The sequence below is a fragment of the Somniosus microcephalus genome, unplaced genomic scaffold, assembly GCF_052327205.1.
Source record: "Somniosus microcephalus isolate GS21.2 unplaced genomic scaffold, FLI_Smic_1.0 unresolved_chr1, whole genome shotgun sequence".
NCBI lineage: Eukaryota > Metazoa > Chordata > Chondrichthyes > Squaliformes > Somniosidae > Somniosus > Somniosus microcephalus.
Genome location: NW_028225179.1, coordinates 867557 through 877956, shown reverse-complemented (window position 1 = coordinate 877956; position 10400 = coordinate 867557). Strand labels below are relative to the sequence as shown.

The following is a 10400-nucleotide window of genomic DNA, read 5'->3' as shown; positions in this document are numbered from 1 at the left end:
TACTTTCTCGGTCACTCTCCCCATCGCTCCCCCACAACATTTTACTCTGCATCTTATAATATAACCCTTTAAGCGCTGGCTCAGTTTAGAGCTTGCTGATCCTGGGTGTTTGACCTGCATTTTAACATTCTTCCTTCAAAGGTTTTCAGTGTTGATGGGTAGGTTACATGTTCTGTGGGCTGAAAGCCGAGGGGTTTCTTGTCTAGTTACGACCGGTCAGCTCAATGCATTACTTGTCCAGCTGCTGTGCTTTTGCAGTTCAGCTTTTCACAGTCTGTAGTTTTAGAAAATGTCTTTATCCTCTCACATTTTCAGATTATGCTGACGCGTAGTTTACCCTGCGCTGAAAACTAAACTTAGTCAGCAAGGGATTTGTCGAATTTTCAAGCACTGCACGGCTGGATTTTTATCACCAGGGTGGCCGAGTGGTTAAGGCGTTGGACTTAAGATCCAATGGACGTGTGTCTGCGTGGGTTCGAACACCCACTCCTGGTAAATGCTCAGGCAACGAGGTTGAAAGTCAAAGCTAAAGCTATTTTTGGTATGAAAACGCTGATGATCTCTGCAAAGGATAGTGCCATATTTATAATTCACCCTTCAAGACAGCGTTTCTTCATTTACAATTGGTGTTCTGAACATCGAACCGGAGGAGGCCATTCAGCCCCTCGAGCCTGTTCGCCATTCAGTGAATTCCTGTCTGAGCTGTGTCTTAACTCCATCCAGCTGCTTTGGCTCCAGATCATTTTAACCCGTGTCTAGCAAAAACCTACCGATCTCAGATTTACATTATTAGCTGAGCTGGAATATGCTGCTATTTTGTGGGAGAGAGTTCCACACTGCTACAAACCTTCGTGTGAAGAAATGTTTCCTAACTTCTTTCCCGAATGGCCTGCCTCTGATTTTACGATTATGTCCCCTTGTCCTCGGCTCCCCCACCAACGGCGAAAAAAGCTTTCTCTCTATCTAACTTATCAATTCGTTTCAAAATCTTAAAAACCTCAATCAAATCCCCCCTACCTTCTATATTCCAGGAAGTACAAGCCCAGTTTATGTAATCTCTCCTCATATTTTAACCATTGGAGCGCTGGTAACGTTCTGGCGAATGTGCACTGCACTTCCTCTAAGGTCAATCTATCCTTTCTAATGGGCGGTGCCCAGAACTGTACACAGAACTCCAGATATGGTCTAACCAGGTCTCTGTATAGCTGTAGAATAACTTCCTCTCCTTTATATTCTAATTTTGATTATTTTTGTACCTTACTGCTACATTTCAGTGGTCTGTGTACATGGACCCGAAACCCCTTTGGAACTCCACTGTTCCGAGCTGTGCACCATGTAATTAATACTCGGATCTACTTTTTAGGTCTAAAATGAATGACGATATACTTACCTGCGTTGAAATCCATCAGCCACTGTTTCGCCCATTCACTTAATCTATCAATATATCTTTGTAATTATATGCTGCTATCTACACGACTTACCATACCACCAGCCTTTGCATCATCGGCAAACGTGGATATAGGAATTTTCTAAGTCATTAATAACTATAGAAGTGTTGTGGAGTATTTTAAACCAACACTTGACACAAGGTTTGCGGATCGATAATCAAGTTGTCTTTATTACACCAGTGGGGAGACAATCTGCTCTGTCTTAGCCAGACGTCTCCAAATTGGTACAGCAAGCCCTACATTTTTATACATTACAACATATATGTCCAGCTCATTCAAAACTCATTGCTACCACCTGATTGGTCCTTGGCCCGTATACATATTCACTGATTGGTTGCCTATACTGCGTTATATTAAAGTACCGCCTTTATTATCGGAAAAGTACATGTCCATTATCCTCCAAGCTGTTGCACCTATGACCTTTGTTTATGCCAGATGGGGTCTCATCAACATTGTACTTCAGACTCATTGTCCTCCTTTCCTGCCTCTCTTGGCCTCTTTACTTCCAACTCATTATTTTACTTTCCTGCCAGAACAGAGCTTACATCCTCTAGGCCTCTTATGGCTTCCACCTCCGACTATTTGCAATTGTCTCTTAGTGACACAGTAAGCAGTTCTTCAACTATTGCTTAGGTTATCTCAACTGCCAGTTCAGCAATTTAGAAAAAGCTTACTACTGCAAAGACCTATTAGATTATTCTGTTTATTACACCATTCAGTGAAGCTGCCAGCGATGTCAGTTTAACTCATTCCCCACTGCAATCCCCCCTTTTGGTACTTGGCCACTGCCCAAGTTAAACTGCATGTATAAGTATTGCTGTGCCTCCTGCCCCATGTGGTGATCAGGCGCTGGTTCGGGAGGCCCTGCATACCCATCATGTCCAGAGCAAACTTGTTTTTTCCAGCTCTTTCCGCTTTGCTTTAGCTCTTTGTTGGTCCGTTTCTTGTTACAAGCGGTGCATGCTGCTATTCCCCATCATATAGCCATGACTAACTGTGCTATCACTAATATATATGGGAAATGATGCGGATCCATGGGTGTATGTTGACATTCATTCCCCAATCCCACAGCTTCTCATACCACGGGACCTCCTGTAGCTCTATCTCTATGACCCTTTCTAATTCCCCAAGGTCCCTTTGCAGCACTATGTATTGTTTCACCATCTTACTTAAATCCTCTTTCAATTCTTGCAGATCCTCTTGCAGGTGGGGTATTGCGGTCCCTACTGGTACTTCATAATTGACTAACTCTTTCTTTAGACTATCTGGCACATTTAGCTTTATCTCCTCGCTTGAATGTACATACACCAATCTGGTGTGCCCAATTGTGACAGGGATCTTTGGCGTAAAGCAGAAGTTAGGCATTGTGATTGCACATACAAGGTTACTATATTGGCACTCAGCCTCTGTGGTGGCTGTACAATACTCCCCTTTGCCTTTATATCCCGAGCGCGTGTGATGGTGATCAACATGTGATAAGTCCAACACACACTCTCTGTCTTGTTGTAGGCGCACTCATCCATAGGGCCTTCTCCTACTGGATGTGGGCACATCGTAAGCGTGCCTTTCCTGTGGCATCCGTTTAGGGAGACTCCTCTCATAGTATCATTCTTCCTGATGGCATAGGTATCAATTGAATAGTATTGGAGGTATGTCTCACCCCTCACTATGCCTATGTTTGTTACCTGGTACTGTGGGTATGGAGCCATGTCTAGTCCCACCACTGGCATCAGGAGTACCATGCCTATCATTGCTGTCACTTCAGCTTTACATTTTTGTATCACTGGATATACTCTGGTCATCCCTTTGAGGGTACAAGCAGTCAGAGGGCCTGGATTCAGGCTCAGGCCACAGAGCTGTGTGCTGTTAATCCAGTCTGGTACCTCACCTCGCTGTATCTGTGCCAGATTGTGTTTAACTGTCCGGTGATCCATTGGCCATAGGCTTAACACAAGCCTCTTCCTACCCTGTCCTTTGCCTGTTCCTCATCTCTATGGTTTGGTTTGTTGATAATGCTAGCATGGTCCTCTATAACCTTGATTCCCTTGAGTAACTTCCTTATCGTATGTCCTCCCAACTCTGATCCTTGTCGAACCAAACCAGTTTCCTTCTCTAAAATCTGTTGTATCACCCTTTGTAGTCGTTCCACACTACTTTGGACACCTTGTATATCTAGGGCATTAATGAATGATGTCCCCGTGTTTATTCCCATGGGTATGTCGGTTACTAAGCTCCTCTTAATCCTTTGGTGAAATGCAGCATGTCCCCTAACGTCAGTAGCCCCTGTCACATCAGCAGCTTGGTTAATTACATTCTTTACCATATATGCATAGAATTTTCTAGTTCTAGTAAACCTTTCAGAATATCCTGGCCATTGTAACATGGTTAAGTTCATTAGTACCGGTACAATTTCGTGTCTCACGCTATCATACAATTGTTCTCCCTCAGTAAATATCACCAGTCCATTTTCAGGCCCAGGCGTCCATTTCGGACACCTCCATTCTTCAGGTATTGTTGTGATTGGGGGTGTTGTTGTTTCTCGGGTTAACCCTTGTGGTGTGGTCCTTGTTGTTGTTGGTTGAGGTGTTGTAATGCCGTGTACAATAGTCCATCTTATATCATTTTCCGTGCAGCTCAGGACATATCCTCCCCCTACTTGAGCCAACACCTGCCAGTGTCTATTACATTCTACCATATTGCTGGCATTTTTTCATTCTACAGGGTCCGCATGGTTGTTGATCCAAGTTCACTCAGGTACCGTTACACCTGTAACATCATTTTCCTTGTTTTTCACACTCCTAACTGTGTGATATGATGAAGCCTCCATGAAGTCGCCATTAGGGGATCTTAACCTGCAGTCCATTTCTTCCAGCCCGTTATTTGTACTTATAAATGCTGTCATCAGGGTAGTTATGACAATCCATCTTACGGGATCCATGTTTATCTGTAATTTAAACAGAGGTCTGGCTGTCACCAGAGGTAGCTCATCTCCAGTGTTTATTCCATTGTTTCTGTGGGACTTAAGATCAGATGGGTTATTGTTGTACCGGTTTAGTTGTGTCCAATGTTTCCATCTATCCTTTCCCCTCATATGTATACATGCGCGCATATCGCTGATCATGATATCCTCAAATGTTCTGGTCCATCTAGGTGTGAATCCCGATCTCTCTGGCAATATTTTAATAACTACCTGCTCGCCCACCTTGGGTAGGGGCTCCGAGGACCCCTACTTTTGTCTATTTTTATCTCTGATGTCTTGTTGTTCTTTAACTTCTTGTTAGAGCTCTTTCAATTGATTATCCAATGTTTGTACTTATTTCATAATTTTATCGTTTAATGGTCCTTGTCCCTCGCTACCAGATGCTAATACTTCCGGCAGACACATTGCTTGGCCACTCATGAGTTCATATGGTGTCAGTCCGGTGATCCTGTTTGAGTTAGCTCGCAACCTCATCAGGATACATGGAAGGACATCCACCCACCCCTGTCCAGTTTCGGCTATGGCCTTGCTTAAGGCTGTTTTCAGGGTTCTGTCCATTCGCTCTACCATGCCTGAGCTTTGCTGATGGTAGGGGATATGGAACTTCTGTCTTACTCCCAGTAACTTACAAGTTTCTTTCATTACCTTTCCCGTAAAGTGGGTACCTTGATCTGAACCTATTTGCAACGGGACCCCCATCTCAGTATCACGTCGTATGCAAATATTCGGGCCACAGTCTGAGCACTAAAGTAGGGAATGCTTCCACCCACCTTGTAAACTGGTCTATGATCACTAAACAGTATTTCTTCCCTCTACTGTTAGGTACGGTTCCAGTAAAGTTTAATTGGAGGTTTTCCCAGGGGCCTTTGTGTCGTGGCTGGTGGGCTATTCTAACCTTTATGGGCCTACCTGGGTTGTGTTGTCCACAGATGCTGCAGCGTCTGCAGTATCTTGCCACATCTTTTCCCACTCCACTCCACCACCAATCTGTACTTAGCCTACCCATCATGCCATTCCGCCCCCCATGGTCTGGCTCATGGTACATTTTCAACAAGTTCCCCTGTGATCCTTTTTCCATATTCCATCTCTACCTTTGGCTGCGCCTTTCTTTATCTACTGCTCCTGCTCCTCCATTTCGGTCTCCTCTTGGATTCTTTTAATGTTCACTTCCTCTGCTGTTATTCTACCTGTAGCTATTGGTGTAGGGATCTCTGTGTCCGCTGTTGTTCTTGCTGCCTGATCAGCTAGCATATTTCGTTTTTGTTGCTCGCTCACTACCTTGCGGTGTGCCTTTATTTTATTCACTGCTACCTCTTCTCCTCCTTTTACCGCTTCTACTAGGTCTCTCACTACTTCCTAATGCTGTATTTCTCCTACTCCGGAGGTTACATATCCTCTCATGTTCCACGCTATCATATAATCATTCACTACCCCAAACGCATATCTACTGTCTGTGTATATATTTACTCGTTTTCCTTTTGCCAATTTCAATGCTTCCGTGAGAGTCACTAGTTCTGATCTGTCTGGTTTACCTACAGGCCAAATTGGTGAATTTATGGTTGCTGTGGTTTCTTTTAACACTCCCTGTTTCAGTAACTCGGTTATTATCCTGAATACGGCCTCTTTGGCTGCTGGTTTTATCGAGTATTGTCTATGCGCCTTGTGCTCCGGTCCGGGTATCATGATAGGGTTAATTGTAGTTAGTCCACAGTCCTATTTAAAGGTGACCCATGCTCCTTCCACCGCCTGGCATAGGAGTCCCCATATTCCATATTGTTCCCAATCCCTTTACTACCGATCTTTATCATATAACTGGCCATAATCCTGGCTTCAAATTTATCATCAATTACGCGCTTTCGTAATACAGTCTTATTTCATACATCTGTCACATGGTCCAGTTCACTTATTTTATCCACTCCTAAGATTGTTCCCTCTGGGTTATCACATGCCCATAACTGGAAAGGGAGAAAAATTCCTCCTTGTTCCAATAATTGTGTCCCGCTTTTGTAGGCGCGATTACTCTTCCCGCCCACTCCTTGTATCATTATTGAGGTTTTGAGGTTTTTGTGTGCGGGAGGTCCAAATTGGTTATAGACACTGATGCCCCTGTGTCAACTAACTTATCGCACTGCTGGCCCCATAACAGTGCTGTTAGATACAGACGGGGATCGGTGCCTGTACCGAGGGCCGATGCTACCTAGCGGGACTGTGACAGGGTTTTGATTAGTTTGATCAATTGAATCTTATTCATATTGGCCTCGTCCGTTATCTTCTCGCTACACACTGCCTCTTGTTGTCTTGAGCCTTGGCCTTCCTTCCCCCCTCCCTTGGACCAACAGTCTCGCTGTTTGTGTCCAGGTTTATTACAGTTTTTACATCTCCTTCCTGTGTCTTTCCTAGTTAATGTGCAATGATAACTCTTGTGCCCAAGCCTATTGCATTTTATACGGACTTCCATCTCCTTTACTGCAGCTATCTGTTCCTCCAAGGCAGCCACCTTAACTTTCTGCTGGTTGTCTACCTCGGTCGCCCATCTGATCAATTCATCAAAGGTCTGTATGGTGACCAATCCAATTTGTACTATGGCCTGATGGGCACGACTCAGCCCTTGTACATTTTCAAAAATGCCAAATTGTCTAGTTGTAGTGCTATTATACCGGAGTGGGCTACAAAACTAGTCCACATCCGTTCTCCATAATCATGGGTGGACACCCCTTTCCCCTAACTAATTCCCATGACTAGTCCCCAGTTTACTGGTACTAATCCTAAAACTTGCGTAACAGCGGTCCTAAATGCTGTATAATCCACATCTCGTTGCTGGTTTATAGGGGCTACATCTTGACACCATGTCCCCTCCCTATATTGTTGAGGTGATTGACCCAACATATCTTCGCTCATTTTTGCCCTCACTAGTCCATCAACATCCCGGTTGTGGAAGTTGTGACATATCCTCATTTCTCTTAGTTTCTGCCAGAATATGGCATTACTCTGTCGGAGCTTTAGTTCCGGCAGAATTTGAAGCAACTTTAATTCATCTCCTGCAGAGAATGATACGTAAGTGATTTATACCTGAACTGGTACTGCTGGGATCGCTACGGTGCCTGGGGGTGCCCCTACCAGTATAGGCACTTCCGGGGTGACCGGAATAAATTCCACCTTAATAGGTGCCACTTTTACATCGTCATATGGGGCGAGATTTCCCCATCATTATAGTCGGGGTCATGTTCAGCAACTTTCCGGCTCAGCGCATCCCAGTCTATCCTGTCCTCGTCTACTCTTTTCACCTTAGATGGCGCTACAGGAGCTGTTGCCATTATAGGTACTTGGGTACAATTTTGGCACCCGTGTTTGGTCCAAACTTGAGCACATCTGCTCAACTCATAATATGCATGAGCCACTAAAATGATGGCATTTTCTTCCTTTAAATTTGTTTCTTTAGCCCACCATTCTCTTTGTTTGGCCGGTGGGTCGTTCGGTTGCCAATCGTTATTAACAATTTTGTCATTAAATCTTTTACTTTTGTCCACTAATTAGCGTATCAGCGACCCCACCATTCCCCTCGAGTTTTTCACTTTCCATGGTTAATTGTTGTCAGCGGTATGACCCATCCTTTACTCTCACAGTGTGAGACGGTACTTGCAACCGCAGTTGTCAGAAGTAGCTCCCTTATTTACTCTCGCAGAGTGAGGCCATACTTGCAACAATTTTGTTCAGGTAATTTGTTGTCAGATGTATGCTTAGCATTGCTTGAAACTGGAATTGTCAGAGGTATGCTTAAACTTTCTGCATTGCTTGTAACTCGAGTTGTCAGAGGTATGCTTCAGACTTTTACTCCAAAGTTAACGCAGTACTTGCAACACATACCACGCCTATAGTTCTGCGTATTTCACCTGAACCCCAAGACCGCTTGACTTATTGATTCAAATCTTTTAGTTCTTTGATTCCAAAGGGGGCGGCGGACACGAGACGGTGTTGCCTTGCCCTAATTGAACGTTGTTTTTCAAAATAACTCACATTTTTGGCTCAGCTTCACTCGCCCATGCCTCCCATCCGTGTGGGATCCTGTGCATGATGCCAATTGTTGTGCAGTATTTTAAACCAACACTCGACACAAGGTTTTCGGATTGAAAATCAAGTCATCTTTATTACACTGGTGGGGAGACAATCTGCTCTGTCTTAGCCAGACTTCACCAAATTGGTACAGCAAACAGTACATTTTTATACATTAAAACATATATGTCCAGCTCGGTCAGAATTCATTCCTGCCACCTGATTGGACCTTGGCCCGTATGCATCTTCACTGATTGGTTGCCTATGCTGCGTTACATTAAAGTACCACTTATATTATCGTAAACCTATATGTCTGTTATCCCCCAAGCTATTGTTGCACCTATGACCTTTGTTTATGCCAGATAGGGTCTCATCAACATTGTACTTCTGACTCATTGTCCTCCTTTCCTGCCTCTCTAGGTCACTTTACTTCCAACTCATTATTTTACTTTCCTGCCAGAACAGAACTTACATCCTCTAGGACTCTTATGGTTTCCACATCCGACTATTTCCCATTGTCTCTAATTGACACAGTATGCAGTTCTAACACTACTGCTTAGGTTGTCTCAACTGTCAGTTCAGCACTTTAGAAAAAGATTACTACAGGAAATACCTATTAGATTTTGTCTTTATTACACCATTCAGTAAAAATACCAGCGGTGTCAGTTTAACTCTTTCTCCACTGCAGAAGGAACCATTTATTTCATATCAAAATTTATAAATGAGCCATGCTGGGACACCCTGGCACGATCTTTGGGGAGAGGAAGGTAAGGTTAAGGTTTCAGCTCGATGACCTACAAATAAACATCATGCATGTGTTCGTAGTTTTTAAACAGTAAAAAAGAGAACCTGCACTCCTATAGCACCTTTCACGACCTTGGGACGTCCCAATTGCTCACCAATGCTCAGTTTGAGTCCCGACAGGACCACTAGTTTCCAGACCTCATTACAGCCTTGATCCTAACATGGACAAAGGAGCTGAATTCTAAAGGCGAGGTGAGAGTTATTGCTCTTAGCAGCAAAACAGCATTAGACCAAGTGTTGCATCAAGGAGCCCGAGTAAAATTGAAGTCAATGGAACCTGTGGGTGGACACGGGGGAAAGTCCACTGTTAGAGACGTACCTAGCATAAAGGAAGATGCTTGTGGTTGTTGGAGGTCAATCATGTCAGCACCGGGACATCACTGCAGGAGTTAATCTTCTGCTTCATCAATGACCTTCCCTCTATCATAAGGTCAGATGTGGGGATGTTCAGCGATGATTGCAAAGTGTTCAGTTCCATTCTCATCTCATCAGATAATTAAGCAATCCTGGCCTGCATGCAGCAAGACCTGCACAACATTCAGGCTTGGGCTGATATGTGGAAAGTAACAATTGCGCTACACAAGTGCCAAAGCTTCTTCCACAGCACCTCCCAAAACCGCGACCTGTACCTCCTAGAAGGACAAGAGCAGTTCGCGCATGGGAACACCAGCACCTGTAAGTTCCCCTCCAAGGCATGCACCATCCTGACTTGGAAATATATCGTCATTCCTTCATTGTCGCTGGGTCAAAATCTGGGACCTCCTTCCCTAACAGCACTCTGGGTCCCTTCACCTCACGGACTGCAGTGGTTCAAAAAGGGGCTCATCACCACCCTCTCAAGGGCAATTGGGATTGTGCAATAAATGCTGATATTGTCAGCGACATCCACATCCCATGAATGCTGATTTTTTTTTAAATGGCTTCACAGAAGATGAAGTACTTTTTGAAGCGTAGTCACTGCTTATAATATAGGAAAACAAGGCAGCCGAATTCTACACAGCAAGATCCCACTGTGATGTTGTTCCTGTGCCTGTTTGGGCGCTGTTTTATGGCGCCGATGAAGATGGCTGCCGTCCTGGCGGGCTCCGTGTGTACCAGGCAGCTAAGTGTCCTTGCTG

At 44.3% G+C, this 10400-nt stretch overlaps 1 non-coding gene across 1 annotated transcript; it reads left to right on the top strand.

Moving 5' to 3' along the window:
- Positions 1-411: 411 nt before the first annotated feature.
- On the top strand, positions 412-495 carry trnal-uaa (transfer RNA leucine (anticodon UAA)). Its single transcript has one exon. It is a non-coding gene; the product is annotated as a tRNA-Leu (tRNA).
- Positions 496-10400: the final 9905 nt, after the last annotated feature.